General features: G+C 36.8%; 1 protein-coding gene across 11 annotated transcripts in view; it reads left to right on the top strand.

Moving 5' to 3' along the window:
• LOC307183788 (uncharacterized protein) overlaps positions 1 to 22,176 on the top strand; it is a 693,054-nt gene that overhangs the window by 142,160 nt on the left and 528,718 nt on the right. The window contains exon 3 of one of the 11 annotated variants that reach the window (XR_013827611.1): positions 7,133 to 7,175. The exons of the other annotated variants lie outside the window; for them this stretch is intronic. The gene's annotated coding sequence lies outside the window, so the exon portion shown is untranslated. The remainder of the gene's footprint in view (positions 1 to 7,132; positions 7,176 to 22,176) is intronic. 11 annotated transcript variants of the gene reach the window in all.

Genomic DNA, 22,176 nt, shown 5'->3' with positions numbered 1-22,176 from the left:
ACCCTTCCCCCTCCCCATATCCTCAAGTCCGTTCTCTGGTAGGTCTGTATCTTTATTCCCGTCTTGCCCCTAGGTTCTTCATGACCAATTTTTTCTTTTCTTAGTTTCCATATATATGTGTTAGCATACGGTATTTGTTTTTCTCTGTCTGACTTACTGCACTCTGTATGACAGACTCTAGGTCCATCCACCTCTCTACAAATAATTCAGTTTCGTTTTTTTTTATGGCTGAGTAATATTCCACTGTATATATGTACCACATCTTCTTTATCCATTCATCTGTTCATGGACACTTAGGTTTCTTCCATGTCCTGGCTATTGTAAATAGAGCTGCAATGAATATTTTGGTGCATGACTCTTTTTGAATTATGGTTTTCTCAGGGTATATGCCCAGTAGTGGGATTGCTGGATCATATGGTAGTTCTATTTGTAGTTTTTTAAGGAACCTCCGTACTGTTCTCCATAGTGCCTGCACCAGTTCACATTCCCACCAGCAGTGCAAGAGTGTTCCCTTTTCTCCACACCCTCTCCAGCATTTATTGTTCGTAGATTTTTTGATGATGGCCATTCTGACTGGTGTGAGGTGATACCTCATTGTAGTTTTGATTTGCATTTCTCTAATGATTAATGATGTTGAGCATTCTTTCATGTGTTTGTTGGCAGTCTGTATATCTTCTTTGGAGAAATGTTTATTTAGGTCTTCTGCCCATTTTTGGATTGGGTTGTTTGTTTTTTTTGTTATTGAGCTGCATGAGCTACTTGTAAATTTTGGAGATTAATCCTTTGTCAGTTGCTTCATTTGCAAATATTTTCTCCCATTGTGAGGGTTGTCTTCTCTTCTTGTTTATGGTTTCCTTAGCTGTGCAAAAGCTTTTAAGTTTCATTAGGTCCCATTTGTTTAATTTTGTTTTTATTTCCATTTCTCTAGGAGGTGGGTCAAAAAGGATCTTGCTGTGATTGAGGTCATAGAGTGTTCTGCCTATGTTTTCCTCTAAGAGTTTGATAGTTTCTGGCCTTACATTTAGGTCTTTAATCCATTTTGGTTTATTTTTGTGTATGTATGGTGTTAGGGAGTGTTCTAATTTCATACTTTTACATGTAGCTGTCCAGTTTTCCCAGCACCACTTATTGAAGAGGCTGTCTTTTCTGCATTGTATATGCTTGCCTCCTTTATCAAAGATAAGGTGACATATGTGCATGGGTTTATCTCTGAGCTTTCTATCCTGTTCCATTAATCTATATTTCTGTTTTTGTGCTAGTATCATACTGTCTTGATTATTGTAGCTCTGTAGTATAGTCTGAAGTTAGGGAGCCTGATTCCTCCAGCTCCATTTTTCTTTCTCAAGATTGCTTTGGCTATTCAGGGTCTTTTGTGTTTCCATACAAATTGTGAAACTTTTTGTTCCAGTTCTGTGAAAAATGCCATGGGTAGTTAGATAGGGATTGCTTTGAATCTGTAGATTGCTTTGGGTAGTAGAGTCATTTACACAATGTTGATTCTTCCAATCCAAGAACATGGTATATCTCTCCATCTATTTGTATCATCTTTAATTTCTTTCATCAGCATCTTATAATATTCTGCATACAGGTCTTTTTTCTCCTTAGGTAGGTTTATTCCTAGATATTATATTCTTCTTGTTGCAATGGAAATGGGAGTGTTTTCTTAATTTCGCTTTCAGATTTTTCATTATTAGTATATAGGAATTCTAGAGATTTGTGTGCATTAATTTTGTGTCATGATAATTTACCAAGTTTATTGATTAGCTCTAGTACTTTTCTGGTAGCATCTTTAGGATTCCCTATGTATAGTATGTCATCTGCAAACAGTGACAGCTTTACTTCTTTTCCAATTTGGATTTCTTTTATCTATTTTTCTTTTCTGATTGCTATGGCTTAAACTTCCAAAACTATGTTTAATAATAGTGGTGAGAGTGGGCAACCTTGTCTTGTTCCTGATCTTAGTGGAAATGGTTTCAGTTTTTCACCATTGAGGACGATGTTGGCTGTGGGTTTGTCATGTATGGCCTTTATTATGTTGAGGAAAGTTCCTTCTATGCCTACTTTCTGGAGGGTTTTATCATAAATGAGTGTTGAATTTCGTTGAAAGCTTTCTCTGCATCTATTGAGACAATCATATGGTTTTCTCCTTCAATTTGTTAATATAGTGTATCATATTGATTGATTTGCGTATATTGAAGAATCCTTGCATTCCTGGGATAATCCCCACTTGATCATGGTGTATGATCCTTTTAATGAGCTCTTGAATTCTGTTTGCTAGTATTTTGTTGAGGATTTTTGCATCTCTATACATCAGTGATATTGGTCTGTAGTTTTCTTCCTTTGTGACATCCTTGTCTAGTTTGGTATCAAGGTGATGGTGGCCTCGTAGAATGAGTTTGGGAGTGTTCCTCCCTCTGCTATATTTTGGAAGAGTTTAAGAAGGATAGGTGTTAGCTCTTCTCTAAATGTTTGATAGAATTCCCCTGTGAAGCCATCTGGTCCTGGGCTTTTGTTTGTTGGAAGATTTTTAATCACAGTTTCAGTTTCAGTGCTTGTGATTGGTCTGTTCATATTTTCTATTTCTTCCTGGTTCAGTCTCAGCAGGTTGTGCATTTCTAAGAATTTGTCCATTTCTTCCAGGTTGTCCATTTTATTGGCATAGAGTTGCTTGTAGTAATCTGTCATGATCCTTTGTATTTCTGCAGTGTCAGTTGTTACTTCATCTTTTTCATTTCTAATTGTATTGGTTTGAGTCTTCTCCCTTTTTTTCTTGATGAGTCTGGCTAATGGTTTATCAATTTTGTTTATCTTCTCAAAGAACCAGCTTTTAGTTTTATTGATCTTTGCTATCATTTCCTTCATTTCTTTTCATTTATTTGTGATCTGATCTTTATGATTTCTTTCCTTCTGCTAACTTTGTTTTTTTTTTTTTTTGTTTTACTTTCTCTCATTGCTTTAGGTATAAGCTTAGGTTGTGTATTTGAGATGTTTCTTGTTTCTTAAGGTAGGATTGTATTGCTATAAACTTCCCTTTTAGAACTGCTTTTGCTGCATCCTATAGGTTTTGGGTTGTCATGTTTTCATTGTCGTTTGTTTCTAGGTATTTTTTGATTTCCTCTTTCATTTCTTGAGTGGTCTCTTGGTTATTAAGTAGTGTATTGTTTAGCCTCCATGTGATTATATTTTTTACAGATTTTGTGCTGTAATTGATATCTACTCTTATAGTGTTGTGGTCAGAAAAGATAGTTGATATGATTTCAATTTTTAAAAATTTACCAAGGTTTGACTTGTGACCTAAGATATGATCTATCCTGGAGAATGTTCCATGAGCACTTGAGAAGAATGTGTATTGTGTTGTTTTTGGATGAAATGTCCTCTAAATATCAATGACGTCCATCTTGTTTAATATATCATTTAAAGCTTGTGTTTCCTTATTTATTTTCATTTTGGATGATCTGTCCATTGGTGAAAGAAGGGTGTTAAAGTCCCCTACAATGATTGTGTTACTGTTGATTTCCCCTTTTCTGGCTGTTAGTATTTGCCTATGTTGGGTGCATAAGTGTTTACAATTGTTATATCTTCTCCTTGGATCAATCCCTTGGTCATTATATATTATACTTCTTTGTCTCTTGTCATGGTCTTGATTTTAAAGTCTATTTTGTCTGATATGAGAATTGCTACTTCAGCTTTCTTTTGATTTCCATTTGCATGGAATATCTTTTTCCATCCCTTAACTTTCAGTCTGTATGTATCCCTAGGTCTGAAGTGGGTCTCTTGTAGACAGCATATATATGGGTCTTGTTTTTGTATCCATTCAGCCAGTCTGTGTCTTTTGGTTGGAGCATTTATTCCATTTACATTTAAGGTAATTATCGATATGTATGTTTCTATGACCATTTTCTTAATTGTTTTGGGTTTGTTATTGTAGATGTTTTCCTTCTCTTGTGTTTCCTGCCTAGAGAAGTTCCTTTGGCATTTTTTGTAAAGCTGGTTTGGTGTGCTGAATTCTCTTACCTTTTGCTTGTCTGTAAAGGTTTTAATTTCTCCATCAAATCTGAATGTGATCCTTGCTTGGTAGAGTAATTTTGGTTGTAGGTTTTTCTCCTTCATCACTTTAAATATGTCCTGCCACTCCCTTCTGGCTTGCAGAGTTTCTGCTGAAAGATCAGCTGTTAACCTTATGGGGGTTCCCTTGTTTGTTATTTTTCCCTTGCTGCTTTTTATATTTATTCTTTGTATTTAATTTTTGATAGTTTGATTAATATGTGTCCTGGCATTTTTTTTCTTGGATTTATCCTGTATGGGACTCTCTGTGCTTCCTGGATTTGACTAACTGTTTTCTTTCCCATATTAGGGAAGTTTTCAACTATCCTCTCTTCAAATATTTTGTCAGTCCCTTTCTTTTTCTCTTCTGGGAACCCTATAATTTGAATGTTGGTGTATTTAATGTTTTCCCAGAGGTCTCTGAGACTGCCCTCAATTCTTTTCATTCTTTTTTTTTTATGCTGCTCTGCAGTAGTTATTTCCATTATTTTATATTCCTGGTCACTTATCTGTTCTTCTGCCTCAGTTATTCTAGTATTGATTTCGTCTAGAAAATTTTAAATTTCATTTATTGTGTTGTTCATCACTGTTTGTTTGCTCTTTAGTTCTTCTAGATCCTTGTTAAATGTTTTTTGTATTTTCTCTATTCTGTTTCCAAGATTTGGATCGTCTTTACTATCATTATTCTGAATTCTTTTTTGGGTAGACTGCCTATTTCCTCTTCATTTGTTAGGTCTGGTGGGTTTTTGCATTGCTCCTTTATCTGCTGTGTGTTTCTTTGTCTTCTCATTTTGCTAAATTTACTGTGTTTGGGGTCTGCTTTTCGCAGGCTGCAGGTTCGTAGTTTGCGTTGTTTTTGGTTTTTATCCCCAGTGGCTAAGGTTGGTTCAGTGGGTTGTGTAGGCTACCTGGTGGAGGGGACTAGTGCCTGTGTTCTGGTGGATGAGGCTGGATCTTGTGTTTCTGGTGGGCAGGTCCACATCTGGTGGTGTGTTTTGGGGTGTCTGTGGCCTTATTATGATTTTAGGCTGCCTCTCTGCTAGTGGATGGGGTTGTGTTCCTTTCTTGCTAGTTGTTTGGCATAGGGTGTCCAGCACTGTAGCTTGCTGGTCTTTGAGTGAAGCTGGGTGCTGGTGTTGAGATGGAGCTCTCTGGGCGATTTTTGCCGTTTGATATTACGTGGAGCTGGGAGGTCTTTTGTGGACCAGTGTCCTGAACTTTTCCGCCCCCCCCACCAGATGCACAGCCCTGACGCATGGCTGGAGTACCAAGAGCAGCCTTTCATCCACACAGCTCAGAATAAAAGGGAGAAAAAAATAGAAAGAAAGAAAGAAACAAGATAAGGTAAAATCAAATAAAGTAAAATAAAATAAAGTTATTGAACTAAAAAATAATTATTAAGAAAGAAAAATTTTAAAGTAATAAAAAAAAAAAACAAAACCCAAAATGGACAGACAGAACCCTAGGACAAATGGTAAAAGCAAAGAAAGCTATGCAGACAAAATCACACACAGAAGCATACACATACACACTCAGAAAAAGAGAAAAATGGATAAAAAAATATATATCTTTGCACCCAAAGTCCACCTCCTCAATTTTGGATGATTGGTTGTCTATTCAGGTATTCCAGGGATGCAGGGTATATCAAGTTGATTGTGTAGATTTAATCCTGTGCTCCTGAGCTGCTGGGAAAAATTTCCCTTTCTCTTCTTTGTTTGCATAGCCTCTAGGGTCCAGCTTTGGATTTGGCCCCACCTCTGGGTGTAGGTCTCCTGAGGGCGTTTGTTCTTCGCTCAGACAGGACGGGGTTAAAGGAGCCGCTGATTCGGTAGCTCTGGCTTACTCACACTGTGGGGAGGTATGGGTACGGATGAGGGGCGAGCCTGCGGCGGCAGAGGCTGGCGTGACGTTGCAGCAGCCTGAGGCGCGCTGTGCGTTCTCCCCGGGAAGTTGTCCCTGGATCCCAGGACCCTGGCAGTGGCGGTCCGCACAGGCTCCCAGGAGGGGAGGTATGGATAGTGACCTGTGCTTGCACACAGGCTTCTTGGTGGCGGCAACAGCAGGCTTAGCGTCCCATGCCCGTCTTTGAGGTCCGCGCTGATAGCCACGGCTCGCGCCCATCTCTGGAGCTCCTTTAAGCGGCGCTCTTACTCCCCTCTCCTCACGCACCAGGAAACAGAGGCAAGAAAAAGTCTCTTGCCTTTTCAAAGACTCCACATTTTTTTCCGGACTCCCTCCTGGCTAGCTGTGGCGCTCTAGCCCCTTCAGGCTGTGTTCACGCAGCCAACCCCAGTCCTTTCCCTGGGATCCAACCGAAGCCTGAGCCTCAACTCCCAGCCACGCCCATCCCGGAGGGTGAGCAGACAAGCCTCTAAGGCTGGTGAGTGCTGGTGGGCCCTGATCCTCTGTGCGGGAATCTCTCCGCTTTGCCCTCCACACCCCTGTTACTGTGCTCCCCCTGTGGCCCCGAAGCTCCCCCCTCCGCCACCCGTAGTCTCCGCCTGCGAAGCGGCTTCCTAGTGTGTGGAAACCTTTCCTCCTTCACAGCTCCCTCCCACTGGTGCAGGTCCCGTCCCTATTCTTTTGTCTCTGTTTTTAATTTTTTCTTTTGCCCTACCCATGTACGTGGGGAGTTTCTTGCCTTTTGGGAGGTCTGCGGTCTTCTGCCAGCGTTCAGTAGGTGTTCTGTAGGAGTTGTTACACATGTAGATGTATTTCTGATGTATATGTGGGGAGGAAGTTGATCTCGGCGTCTTACTCTTCCACCATCTTGAAGCTCCTCCCGTAATTTACTTTTGAAATACTCATACATTTTCTGTATAGTAAATAGCTTAAACATTTTTTTATAGGAGTTCTGTTTTGAAATTTGGCCTTTTTTTCCCTCTGAAAATAGTCAGAACATTGGACCATATGCAGTTTATTCTGAATTCTCCGTGATTCCCCAAACAGCACCACTAACCTAAACCATGTTTGAAAAGCAGTTCCTCTGTACTTGAAAAATCAAACCACTTAAAAGCAGCTTTCTCTTCACCTTTCCTTACTCCAGTTAATTTTTATATTAACACTGCTCCTTCTAATTCAATTGCAGTTCACGCTGACACCGAGTTGAATATTTCTACTTTCTTTGACAGGTAGGAATCATACCATACCTACCTTACTGTTTTGGGGAATTGAAGAGTTAATGAGATAATAATATGTAATTTTACTGACACATAGAAAACATGTTAACTATTGTTATTTTGTCTCAATATTGTGGTTCTATCTCCTTGTTCTTATTTGGACTTTTAAATATTCCTGTTTGTACATGCCGAAATAGGTTTTTTGGTTGTTTTTTTGATTTTGTAATAACATTTTGGGTATTTTTTTCTCAGTGATTTTCTTAAGCTTGTTCTTGTTCTTCTTTGCTTTTATTGCCCTTGTCCTCATACGTATCTACAACTACATTCTGGAACATGGTAGAGAATGAGTTTATTTTGAATGAATGGATGAATGAATGATACTTTTTGCATCTTTAAAAAACTGGATTTATTAATGAGACCTTTATATAATCCTATTAATTTAATTAGCTTCTTTCTCCTTTTTTAAATCATTTATCTAGTGCCTGGAATAGAGTTGGTGTGTGGTATGTGTTCAATATTTGTTGAAGCAATGAATTAATATGTTATGGCGTTTTCAAAATTTAGTTTTGAATGGAATAGTTTATGAGCTTGTATTCATAAGAGAAAATGCATACAATATTTTAACTTCGAAATGTCTGTTTATCTTAAAACTGGTGACTTTTGTAAAATAACAGAAAGAGTTTGTCTACTGTGGATATGACTCATATTGTATATATAAATGTAAATATGATATGGTTTATATTCCTCTGAGATGCTCATCTTTTTTTTTTTTTTTAAAGAAACCAGAGCTATATTATGTCTTCTGTGATTTCAAAATGCAATCCAGTAGGTGAATTAGCCTTTTTATCGTTTACAAGTTGTTTAATTCAGGGAAGTAAATTTATTAAATTTTAGTAAACAAATATTTATTTATATGACTCTGGAGTCAAATACTCCACCTTTAAATTGTAATTTTGACATTTACTAGCTGTATGACCTTGAGTAATTGGCTTAATTTCTTTGTATATTGATTTCCTTTTTTATAAAGTGGGAATGATATTAGCATAATCTTATTGGTTTGCTGTGTGGGTTAAATGAATTAATCTATGTCATGTGCTGAGAGCAGTGCCTTGTATATAGTTAGCAATATTTAAGCGTGTTAGCACGATTACTAGTATTTCTGTTAATACTGTACACCAAACACTATACTTGGTCCTGGATTCAGGAGATCTTTGGCAAATATGCGTGATAAAACTGTATGCAAGAAGCAGAAAGAAAGCAGTACTTTAATTAGCAAATGTTCCCTTTCAGCTGACAAAGAGGCACAATTCTTCTGTGGTTCTGCTTTGTTTCTCTTAGGTGTGAAAAATAAATGACAGTCCCGCTGAGTCTGATGAGCTGTTTATGATACCTGAAGTCATATGTTGGCTTCTATATGTGATGAAAAGAATTGAATGTTAGTTTATATAAAATTCAGATAATTTTTTTTACTAGAATTCTATAATATTTCAAAGCAGTCTCAAATTTTTAGGAAAGTACAAATAACTTTTTGTCACTATAACATTTGAGAGGAGGTGATCTGACCTGATGTCTCCTGACCCCCTGCTGGTTTAATGTGTGTATATTGTATTTATTTAATATATTACTTTAGAATTTTTCCTACGATATCTGTGGTTTTGAAATTTGTCCTTTATCCTCTTGAACCAACCAGAATGTTGACCTACATGCAGTACATTCCCAGTTCTCTTATAGCATCACAATAAACTACCAAGATCAGGAAACTAACACAGATACATTACCATCATTTAATCCTATTCGAGTTATACCATTCTCCTGATAATATATTTTATAGCAAAATAATCCATTTCAGAACTTTATACTACATATGGTTGTCATGGATCTTTATTCTCCTGAACTATGGAAGTTTTTTTTTTCCAATTTTTATCTTGACATTCAAGACCTTGACCCATTAAAGATAAGCCTAGTTATTTTTTTCAGATGTTCTTCAATTTGTGTTTGTCTTTTGCTTACTCATGATTATATTAAATTCTGCATTTTTAGGAGCAATATTGCAAATTGATTGTATGTCTGATGCATCCTGTCACATGGCACACAGTTTTGATCTGTGGTGTTACTAATGCTGTTTGCTTTGATTACTTAATTAAGGGGGTGTCTACCAGTCACTGTTTTCTCTTTTGAAATTAATAAGTATCTGTGGACCTTACTATTTAACCATTACTTATCAAATTATGGACTCATGGTTTCCTACTTTTGTCAATGCTTTATAATCCATTAATTTGATTATTTATTTTGATACCCAAGTTTGCTTCAGATCTAGTCAACAAGAGTTCCTCCAAGGTGTTCTTTATGTCCCTTTGACATGGTCTAATCATTTCTTAAATACTTACCTGCTTTAGGCACGCAAAAACTTGTCTTTGGCTCATTCTACTTTTTGTGCCTCAGCTCTGGAAACAGTCATTTCTACAAAGGGTCCTATGTCCTTTTGGTGAAGCATGATATTTGGTGAAGACCTGGGCATTAGGTATATTTATTGCTAGGGTGTCATTAGTCCTAGACCATTGCTTTGAACACAATATGCATTGCACGCATAGGTGTATATACACTTACTTTTATGTTTGTTTGTATATCTATCTGTATATGTTGAAAACCATGAATTCACACCATACTCCCAATTGCAGTCCCCCACCACATGGGTCATAATAGAGTTCTCCTTTTGCGTATTTGTAACTCCATTTTCTGACAGTAGGAAGACTGGCTTGCATCATCCTTATATATTTATTTATATGACCAATACCCTCTATACAGCCAATCTTCTACTACCATTGCCACCCCTTCTGTGTGCTGATGCCCCCTTCACTATGCTGGGCTCTGACTCCCCACTCCTGGATGCCTGCTCACACTATGTAGCCACCCTTCTTCTCACCCTGCATGGGCTCCCACCATGCTGGACCACACCCTCATGGGGATGCTTTGCTTTCCTTTCATCAAGTGGTGCCATAAACTCCTGACTACACCTTCCCTCCCTCCACTCTATGGATGACATTCCCATCCCACGTGATCCTATGCAGACCCTGGCACTCCGTACCAGGTCGCCCCTTTTCAGATTTGCCTTCCTTGTCTTGCACAGGACAGGCTCTGATACTCTGCCTGAGGTCCCCCATCTATGGCAATACTTCAGCCTGTCCTTCTCTGGACCAACGCATTCTTCCTCTCCCAGTGTGTGAATACCTACTTTGCTTTGCTGTACTTAATGGATATAAGAATTAACTATTAAGGAAGCTAAGAAAATGGAAGGGAAGGGAGAGGGTGGAAAAGGAAGGGAAAGAACAAGCCAGATATAATTAGCCAGATTATAATTAATTATAATGAATCATTTTAGAAGGATGCAAAAGAAACATTGCTTGTGGCTGCAAATGAAAGTTGAATTAGTTTATATTGGTTCTTAATAGCATTGGTTGGTTTACCAACATGCATACCTCCCACTCCCACATCCCTAATTCTCTTTTCTTTCATTAATTTTGTGTTACCTAGAAAGAGAATTAGGTCAGTATCTGTAGTGTCAGGGTGTGTCTTTTGGGGGTCTCAGTTTAGGGTGCATGTAGCTTAGTATAGAAAAAGGAAACTTCAAATAGTAATCAGAAGATCAGGGTTGCCCCTTTCTCTGGGTGGTCTGAAGCAATCATCTCATCTTCCAGTCATAATTCTCCTTACTTATAAAGTGAAACGGGCTGATAATCTTTGAGACCTCATGGAAAACTGGGACTGTATTAATAAATAAGTGTGCAATGTAGTAATTCAATAAATATTTACTGCATGACATTGGGATTGGTTCTTTAATCAATATATTTTATTATTTGATTCCATGTATGTAAAATGTTCAGATGAGAAAGATCAAAGAAATAGTAAACAGATTAGTGGTTTTCAGGGACTGCAGGGAGGGGGCAAAGGGAATAACTGCTAATGTGTATGGGGTTTCTTTTGGGGATGATTGTAATATTCTGGAATTAGATAATGGTAATGGTTGCACAACTTTGTAAAATATACTAAAAAAATCCCAAACTGTAAACTTTAAAAGAGTGAAAGTTATGATATGTAAAGTACATTTCAGTAAATGTGTCATTTAATGTATTCTATAATGGGAAAGTTGTGGTATAACATGGCAGGGTTTGGGCACTAAAACCAGTTATATATATAAGCATCTTTCACACCTTAGAAATATGTGGGTTGAACCATTATATGTTGGTTACTATAAAAAAGCAAAAGTAGCCACAATTGGAATTGAGCCAGTTGTAAAAATTCTGAAATTTTGGAGAAGATGCAATCAAAGGAAATGTAGTTCACATGGCTAAAAAGACCAATAAGGGCAAGAAATATCAGCATCATTTATAACAGTGAACATCAGAAAGAGCTCAGATATTGGCCATTGGAGACATTAGATCAGCTGTGTTACATCAAGTGCTGGAATGCTAAGCAGCCTTAGAGACTAGGAAACGAGACATTGACATGAGAGAAAATGTATGACTATAAATATATTTTGAAAAAAACAACATAAACTGGGTGAAAAATAGCAGTTGTAATAGCCACAATGTAATTCTTCAAATATGTAAATACACACAGAATGAAAATGTTAGGATCTGTATCCTTTGAAATATTGATATATTGCTATCCTTTCTTTTTGGGGTAGTGAGATTATGTATAGTTTTAAACATATATGGTCTTAAATATTTTCCAAGTGATAACATAAATAGCTTTTATGCTTACAGAGATAAAAATGTATGTTTTTGGGAAAAAATGGGATTCTGATAGTGAGATACGGATAATACTAAAATGAAATATTAACTGAAATGCTTCATTTATCAATATGCATTGAAAGTGATCTTGCCATCTCTCTTTACAGGTATTTAGTATTGTTGGCCTTACAGCTAAGTGCTAGTAGCATAGTCATTAAGTATTGTGACAATCAGAAATACTCCCCTCACCACATTTCTGAATACCCTGGGAGAGGGATAGTTACATTCCTATTTAAAAATAACTAGGTAGCCATACGTATTCATTTGGCTACATTTAGGTAGCCATATGTATTCATGGGTATTTTGCCCTCATTTTCCTTCTTCCATCACAGACTTTCTTTTGGGGTCATTTCCTTCTTTTTAAAGTATATTAATAGAAATTTTTGTAGTAAAGTTCTGTAAAATTGATCACATTTTTGTTTATCGAGAAATGTTTTTATTTTACCCTTGTCCTTGAAAACTAGTTTTGCTGGGAATACAGTTTTAGGATGACTTCCCCCCCTCCCCTCCACCTCAGCTGTTTGGACATATTATGCCATTGTATTCTTGTTTTCATTATTGCTCTTAGAAGGTCTGCTGTTACTCTATTTTTGTTCCTGCTCGATTAACCTTTTTTATTCTGCTTAAGTTTAATATTTTATTTGTTTTTTGTGCTCTTTAGTGTCACTACAGTAGGTCTAATATTGGATCTCATTTAATTTATACTGTTTAGTTTATAATTTACCTTTATCTCCATCCTCAGTTCTGAAAAATTCGTAGCCATTATTTTTTCAATACCTCTTCCCCTCCACTCTTCTATTCTTTCCTGATAGAACACTGATTATATATGTTTGACCTTATTCTGTTCTATATATTCTCTTAATAACTCCTTCATATTTCTTATCTTGTCTCTCAATGCTTTACTTTGAGTAATTTATTTAAATATATATTTTGTGCAGTTATTTTCTCTTTAGTTGGTTCCTAGTCAACTCTTTGTCCACTTATTGTTTTTTGTTCCAATAATTATATTTTTAAGTGATAGAAATTCCCTTTGAATTTGTATTTTAGATATGACTGGTCATTCTTAATAGCCTCCTGTTGCTTGTCATTCCATCCTCTAAAATATGTTTCTGTATTAGCTATTATCTATTCATTTTGACAATTCTAAAATCTTAAAATCTTGGGAGCGTCTGCCCGTTGTTTATTTTTGGTTTTGGTGTCAATCTCATGCAGACTTTTGTTTTCTTGTACATCATTTTTTAATGTTAGTTTATATGCTGAGGTTAATCTGTGAGAATCCCAAGTGTCTAAACTAGGGACAATTTTTATTTTCAGAGAGGATTCATAATTGTTCTTCTGATTGCCAGGAATTTGTCACACCCTTGGATCACTGTAATTCTCTGAAAGGGAGTCTCTGGGTCTACATCTTTCTCTTGTAGGACTTAAAACTCGGTCTTATATTTGTCCTGGAATTGGCATTGCCTCCCTCTTGGCTCTTGCATTATTTATGGCTCTCAGGTATCAGCTTTCTCTTCCTCTCTTCCCCTCCTGCTTGGGAAATGCCTTTAATTTTTTCAAGGGTCTAGTTATATGCTAGTTACAAATCAATTCAGAGAATCTAGTCCATTAAGGTATTGAAAGCAGAAAGCCCCTCATACCTTTATGACTAGAGAAGTTTCTATTTATCCTCCATGTTGCTAATTAAAAATGTTGCATCTTCTTTTCGCTTGAAATCTAAATTCTAAACTGTTGTGGTATAGTTAGCTTTTCTAATTAGTCCTTTTCTTGTCTGTTTCTCTTTTTACATATTTGAATTCAGGAAAAGTTTTTTTTTTTAATGAATACACTGCTGCTTAAAAAGATTCATATCATTTCCCATAAGTCAAATCTTGTAAATACGATTATGAGAGGGTCATGAATCCCTCTTTCTAACTACTCTCAATTAGTTTGTTATGCATGTTTTTATTCTGCTGTGATTTAAAAAAAAAAAAAGCCTTTATTTTTCCCAGTTGACTTGTGAAGAGAATCATTGTTAAAGAAATACAATTCTAATACCTGAAACATGTAGAATAAATGTGAGAAAGCAGAGATTAGTTGGGGTACAATGATGCTTTACTTAGATTTATTTAGGTGAGTGTGGTACTATTGATTAAATTGGTGTCCTTAAATATTATTTACAAGAAGAAAGCAAGCGCTGGAAAGGTCCAGATTAAATGATTAAGTTGATGGCAATATCACCAGCATATGGAGAATTCCACTTTATCTTGAGATGAAATTGCTCTGAAATATTTAAAGCAAAGTATCTGCTCAAATTAATTTGCTTCCATCACACCTTTCTCCTAGCTGCAAAAATAAATGTTAATCTCTGAGCATTTTGCTTCTCATCTGAAGTTTTTATATATATAAAATTAAACAGCCTGCTTAGATTGCATTCTTGCCTTCAGCTGTGATCTCCCAAGAGTACATCTAAAGACCATTGGAAGCCTCAATTCTCTTTGGATTGAGGTTAAAAATAGGTTTTCACATGAGAAAGAAAAAATGGTGGATAGGGTTTAGAAAGGGGACATAAAAATCTTAACTGTTAGGACTTGATTATCCAATCCTAGAAACATCCTCTGAACTGTGAAGGAGGTAGATATAAGAGAAACAAATTGAGATCTTATTTCACGCAGTATATGGCAAATTCTCTGATTTTATTTGTACCCATGTTGTTTCCTCTATTAGACTGGGAGACTTTGTGGGCAGGGGTCTGTTCCTACACATCTTGTCATACACGTCTGCCACAGTACAAAAGGTGTCAAAGACGAATGGATGAAGAAGATGTGGCACATATATACAATGCAATGTTACTCAACCGTAAAAAGGAACGAAATTGAGTTATTTGTAGTGAGGTGGATGGACCTAGAGTCTGTCATACAGAGTGAAGTAAGTCAGAAAGGGAAATAAAATACTGTATGCTAACACACATATATGGAATCTAGAAAATTGGTACTGATGAACCTAGGGGCAGGGCAGGAATAAAGATGCAGACGTTGAGAACAGACTTGAGGACATGGAGGGGGAAGGGTAAGCTGGGACAAAGTGAGAGAGTGGCATGGGCATATATACACTACCAAATGTAAAATAGATAGCTAGTGGGAAGCAGCCACATAGCACAGGGAGATCTGCTCGGTGCTTTGTGACCACCTAGAGGGGTGGGATAGGGAGGGTGGGAGGGAGACGCAAGAGGGAGGGGATATGGGGATATATGTATACGTATAGCTGATTCACTTTGTTATAAAGCAGAAACTAACACACCATTGCAAAGCAATTATACTCCAATAAAGATGTATTAAAATAATAAATAAACATAGTGGCCAAGTTAAAAAAAAAAGGGTCAATATATGTCCATAGAGCTGAGTTGAATTGAAATTGACTTTCTCAGAAGGTTAACTGGGGAAAATGAAGAATTTAGAGGTTTTCCAAAAAAAAGTTATTTGTGGTATCTCTCTAGCAGAGGACTAATGTAAGCCAGGGGCTGCTTTTTGGGAGTCCTATGCTGGTCAAAGTTTGGGTAGTTATCTCTTGTCTATTAAAGTAGCATCCTGATTGGTCTGTTTGCTTCCAGTTTTGATGTGCTACAATTCATCTTATACAGAGCCACCAGAGTTGTAATATTAAAACATAAATCATCCCCAGTTTCAAAACTCTTCAGTGCTTTCTCTTAGCACGATCTGTGGGGGCCCTGCATTGTCTTCTCCCTGCAGTTATAGCTGATGCCACCTGGCTCTCTCTCTCGAACTATATGCCTCAGCCACACTGGCTCCTCACTGTTCTTTCAACAGCTCCTGTGGGCCTACTTTTCCTTCTTACTGTCAGGTTCTCTCTTAGACTTTTCACGTGTTAATAATAGAATAAATGTTCATCTTTTAACTCCTTCAATCTCAGATCCAAATGTAATCTGAGAGAGACCTTTCATATTCTAAAGTAGGCCTAACCCAGATTCTTTCTGTACATCACCCTGATTTATTTGCTTTGTAACATTTGTCACAATTTTGATAATTTTGCTCTTATTACATTTTACTTTTTTTTTTTTTTTTTTTTTTGTGGTACGCGGGCCTCTCACTGTTGTGGCCTCTCCCGTTGCGGAGCACAGACTCTGGGCGCGCAGGCTCAGTGGCCATGGCTCACGGGCCCAGCCGCTCCGCGGCATGTGGGATCCTCTCAGACCAGGGCACGAACCCGCGTCCCCTGCCTCGGCAGGCAGACTCTCAACCACTGTGCCACCAGGAAGCCCAACATTTTACTTGTTTTGACTTTTTTGTCTCTTGACCCTAGACTAATGTCCCTGATGACAGAGGCTTTATTCTTTGGTTCTTTTGTGCATCTCCAGCACTTACTAAAGTTACCTGAATATAGTAGACACTCAGTAAAAGTTTATGAAGGACTGAATATATGAATAATGTATGTAAGCCTAAGTTCTTAAGTTTAATGTCATAAGGCATTTCCCCCTTGGTTACAATTATGTATGATTCCTTTAACCATCCCACTGGAGCTGCTAGTTAGAAGAGATATGGGTCCTCTTTATACAGTCTTGAAGTCAGGGGCAGATTGTGAAACATACACATGACTAAATGGGACGCAGTGAAATGATAAATGCTAAGTAATGTGGAATTTAGGACCAAAGGGACCTTTTGCTATTGAGTGTCATTACTTCTAGGGCCTCTCAGAAGATAGAGCTAGAAAATACATGTGTGAATACCAACCTGTGTGTGCACACATAACATGTATTTATGTATATAATCATATAGTGCAATGTCCATCTGTATCAATGTTACACTAAACACGAATTCACCCTGATGTCTCTGACTTTTATCCAGTACCACATGGATTATTCTAGTCTTCTTCCCTTGCTTATCTGTAACTTTTCACTCCAACAGTGGGAATCCTGGCTCCTTCTGTCATCCATTTACTTATTTGTTCAATCCCAGTACACTCGTCCTGTGATTTTAGAATTGTTAATCCCTATCCCTATGGGAAACCACTTTAGCAACTGCAGTGCATAGCGTGCTTGCCTGCAATTCCTTTTGTCTTTAGTTTTACAGTCTGACATTGTTTCCCGTGTTACTTAGGGCAGCACTTTTCCTCACACCCACTTCAGAGGTGTGTCATACATTTTTACACAGTTAGATACTTTTGCCAGTGTCCGCATTGCATCTTGGGCTCCTCAATCTCCTAATTGATTTTTTTATATTTGTATATATTAAGGTTCATTCTTTGTGCTGTAAGAATCTATGAGTATTGATAAATGCATAGCGTCATGTATCCAACATTACATTGCTATACAGAATAATTTCACAGCCCTAAAATATCCCTTATTCTTTACCTCTTCAAACACCTGGAAACTACTGACCTTTTTACCATTTCTATAGTTTTGCCTTTCCCAGAGTGCCATACAAATGGAAATGTATAGAACGTAGACTTTTTAGACTGGCTTCTTTCACTTAGCGATATGTATGCAAGATTCGTCATTGTCTTTGCATGGTTGAATAGCTCATTCCTTATTGCTGAAAGCATTCCATTGTATGGACATATCAAGTTTGCCTGTCCTTTCACCTATTGAAGGACATCTTGGTTGCTTCCTATTTTTGATGATTATGAATAAAGCTGCTATAAACATTCATGTGAAAGTTTTGTGTGGACATAAATGGCAACTCATTTGGGTAAATCCTAAAAGCCTGATTGCTAGGTAGTATGGTAAGGCTTTACTTAGCTTTATAAGAAACTGCTAAACTTCCAAAGTGGCTGTACCATTTACGTTCTCACCAGCAATGAATAAGAGTTCCTGTTGCTCCATGCAAATTGGTAGTGTTAGCGTTTTGGATTTTAGTCATTATAATAGGCATGTAGAGGTAACCAGTTATTGTTTTACTTTGCGTTTTCCTAATGACAAATGATGTTGGACATTTTTTTTCATATGCTTATTTACTATCTCTGTATCTTCTTTGAGGAAGTGTCTGTTCAGAAATGTTGGGTATTTTTAAATTGTCTTGGCTATTTTAAAGTTTGTTTTATTGTTGAGTTTTACGAGTTCTACGCATATTTTAGATACAAGCCCTTTACCAGATTTGATTTTCAAATATTTTCTCTCAATCTTTGGCTTGTCTTTATATTCTTTCAGCAGTGTCTTTCACAGAACAGTGTTTAATTTTAATGAAGTCCAACTTATCAAATATCTTTCAGGAATTATGCCTTGGTGCTCTGCCTAAGAACTCATCACTAAACCTGAGGTCACACACATTTTCTCCTGATGGTTATTTTTCAGAGTACAAATAATTTGTAGTGCAGGAAGCTCCTGTGATAACTATAATAAATGATTTTTTTTTAAAAAAATTATCACCCAAATCTTTATGTTTTATTAATAAGCAAGATGATGATTTTTAGTTTTGTACAAGAGATGATCATGAAATACTGCTTACCTAATGTACAGAAATAAAATCAAAGGCATTTAAAGGCATTTGTAAAATATTTCCAATTGCGATGCTAGCCAATTAAGGATTAATTTTCTTTCATTACTCTTAGACCTGCACAGATAATTGGTCAGTTCCTCCTGCTTTGTGTGTAGATAACTCCCTTTATCATTAAGTGGAATTTTATGTGTAAGAAACATTTAAACTTTATAGGGAGAAACCATTATCAGCTGTCCAGTAGGCCGAATTCTCTCAACCAGTAGATGTCATTCTCCCTCTATTTTAATGTGAATTTCTAACCGCTACCTTTAGTTATGTGTTTTGACGACAGGTGAGGAAACCCGTTTCATTTTGGTCTGATCATTGTTATATTATAGTTCTCTTGATCATTGTTCCAAGTTAGTATCTTTTCCCTTCCATGATAGGAAGAGTGCCAGAGTGTGAAATTGGGACAGTTTGACAAAAGTGGCAGTTGATAAGCTTCTGTCTTTCAGTCATTTAGCCCTTGGTGTGGAATATTTATCTAGTTATTCATTCAATTCACGGTAAAACGTTGATTAACCTGAAATGGAGAGACATTCTGTTATCTGTCTTTCAGAGTTAGGGCATTCCATGATGTTTTTTGGGGTAAGGATAAACAGGAAATAGCTGTTTATAATTTGGGTAAGGTTCCAAAAAAGCAGTCAGGAAATGCAAGGACCTTGTTTCCTTCTAGTGTTATACAGCCCTTCGGATGCAGACAGCTGTAGGTGTTGTCTCTCCCTTGAGAGGACCATGGCTCACCAAGTCCCAGTTAATTGCCTCTGCTTCTCGCTCTCATCACACTCCATAACTACTATAGGGGTGCATGTATAATCCTGCAATATCTATGTCTGTTTACTGTACTCATTAAAGAGTAAGTGTTTGGAAGGTGGACACACCACCCCTGCATTAACCCACATTAATTTAATGAGTAAATATTTACGGATATCTGATTGTTTCAAGCACATTTTAGGCCATGGAAACACCATGGTGAATGCCAGAGTGATTGCTTGTAGGACACTGAGGGGCAGGGAGAGTCTGGACAAGAAAATAGCCAATGACTGTCCAAGATAAAAATGTTACAAAAGAACTAAATAGAGAGCATTGTGGAAGCATATGGAAAGAACGTCTTTCACTCTTGGAGCATCAAGTTAGGTTTTCCAGAAAATATAGTGCCTAAGCAGAGTTCTTAAGTATAATCAGAAATAGCCAGGAGGAAGGCGCTAGGGTGGAATAGCAAAAGACAAAACAGAATTTCAGGAAAAGTGCATTTACTTTCTTCATTATTTTATTCCCTGTACTTAGAACCGTAAATGGTAGATACATTATAATTGTATGAATGAGTAGGTAAATTTCAAGAATCCAAGGTTGAGTTGAAGAGGCTAAACTCTCCTAAACATAGAAAAATTAATATGCCTGCTATTTTAAATAGCCTCATAGTCATATTAGCAAGAGAAGAGAAGAAAAAAAACACTTTTCCCCAACTACTGGATTCTCTAGAAGACATAATCATTTTGGAGAATATATTTTCAAGATGTATTATTCTCAGTGAATGGCCATAATGGTAAATGTAGTTCTCATGTGCATTTTTAAATTTTGGAAAATATGGAGTCTAAATACATGTACTTTGAAATAAGAGTATGTTTGTTAAACCTAAGTCATGCCATTTATTAAGCTTTTAAGCCCCTAATAACGATTCACTTGATTTTCTCTATAACTTACAAAAAACAGGAAAAAATGATTATTTTACTTGAGTACGTATTTTTATACTTCCATTGTTCATAAATGTCATGAATTATCTATCAATTTGGATAGGTATTTAGCATGGTTCACCCCATTTTTGTTGTGTGTCTCCAATCAACTATCTAAAATGAATACCAAACATCCTTAGTGCTAGTAAAATGTATTTTAATAAATGCATACGTTTATAGTTCTCAGATTTCATAAGTTTAAAAGATTTATGTAGGGCTTCCCTGGTGGCGCAGTGGTTGAGAGTCTGCCTGCCGATGCAGGGGACACGGGTTCGTGCCCCGGTCCGGGAAGATCCCACATGCCACGGAGCGGCTGGGCCCATGAGCCATGGCCGCTGAGCCTGCGCGTCTGGGCCCTGTGCTCCGCAATGGGAGAGGCCACAACAGTGAGAGGCCCACGTACCGCCAAAAAAAAAATTTGTGTAGTTGTTGAAAAGTTTGGAAGAAAATAGGAATTATTTCCTCAAGAAATGGAGTAAAGGGTTTGAGTATAGGTATGCGTCTGAGGTGTTTATGTAGTAGGAAAATTTTAAAGTATGAAACCTTATTCTTTAAAAATAGTGTGATAAAATATCACAGTATATATTGGAATACTTGGAATAATCAGTGACTTTCAAATATATTTTTTACAGCTCTTTCACAAGTGGTCCAGTTACAACGGCAATTTTGACCACCATGAGCTCTCATGCATCTCACCCCTTGATATGGGTGTCCCAAAGTCTTCTCTAATAAAAGAGATCAGAATCCCTTGAAAGGGCAGTGCTGGAAGAAAATAGAGCTAACTTAAAGAGTCTCCATTGGCCAAGAAATCTGAGCACAGTTTCAGTAAAAATGACAGCAGCAAAAACCATCATAGCTATTATGGCTGATTGAAATAATTTTAGTTTGTTAAGGTTACTGTGTTCATAATGATAATTAGAAAAGAAAATACAGAGTATAAAAAAGTTACATAGTGTTAAAAAGGTTCAATAAGCATGACTTGTGGATGTACCAGCGGTTCTTTAGAGCTGGCATTCATTGTTTTGCAGCTGGCATCTGTTTTGATGAACTGGCATTTGAACTCTTCCAGTTGTTAACTTTTAAATAGCACTCCTTGTTTCAAATTTATATTCATGAGTCAGGATATATACACACACACATGCATAAACACACGTGTGTATATGTGTGTATATATACATATTTAAAAAAATTATTATATTCATTAGGTATTTGTCTACATATTACATCTAACAAAATTATTTTCTAACTGTATAAGCAGTGAAGCATGAACATAGGGAGTTGTAAATTAAGACAAGTAGTCCTTGAAATCTAAGAACTCTATTGTATGGCAAGGAATGATAAGTTCCTACACAATTATCAAGTAACAAAAGTTATACAGCCTGTTCCTGGATAACAAATTAGCAAATTTCTCAAAAAAGACAGCTAACTACATAGACTCAATCTCTTACTTTCTAGGATATGAAACCTCTACATGGCCCTGCTAATTATAATATTATGTTAATAAGGGATGCATCAACTTTTAAATAATTCTAACAAGTCAGGTCAATATGGCAAACTGACAGAACAATGGATTATGTCATGCAAACTCTATTTTTATTTATTTATTTATTTTTAAAATTAAATTTTATTGGAGTATGGTTCCTTTACAATGTTGTGTTAGCCTCACTGCATGACAAAATGAATCAGCCATACCCATACAGATATCCCCTCCCTTTTGGACTTCCCTCCCATTTAGGTTACCATAGTGCATTAGGTACAGTTCCCTGTGCTATACAGTATGTTCCTATCAGTTGTCTATTTTATACATAGTATCAATAATGTATATGTGTCATGCGAACTTTAAAAGTGGGACTTTAAAAGTTCATCTCACCGTTACAAAAGGCTTTCACAGTCATTTTCCTGATGGACATTTCAAACTAAGCCTATCTATTATTGTAGGGTGACGTAAAACTATTTCAAAATAGTTCACTAATTTCTTAAACCTTTGGTGTTATTTTTAGAATAGATTTGTCTAAGTATAGAG

Source organism: Stenella coeruleoalba, assembly GCF_951394435.1.
Source record: "Stenella coeruleoalba genome assembly, chromosome: 3".
Taxonomy (NCBI): Eukaryota; Metazoa; Chordata; class Mammalia; order Artiodactyla; family Delphinidae; genus Stenella; species Stenella coeruleoalba.
This window is presented reverse-complemented; position numbering and strand designations above follow the sequence as displayed.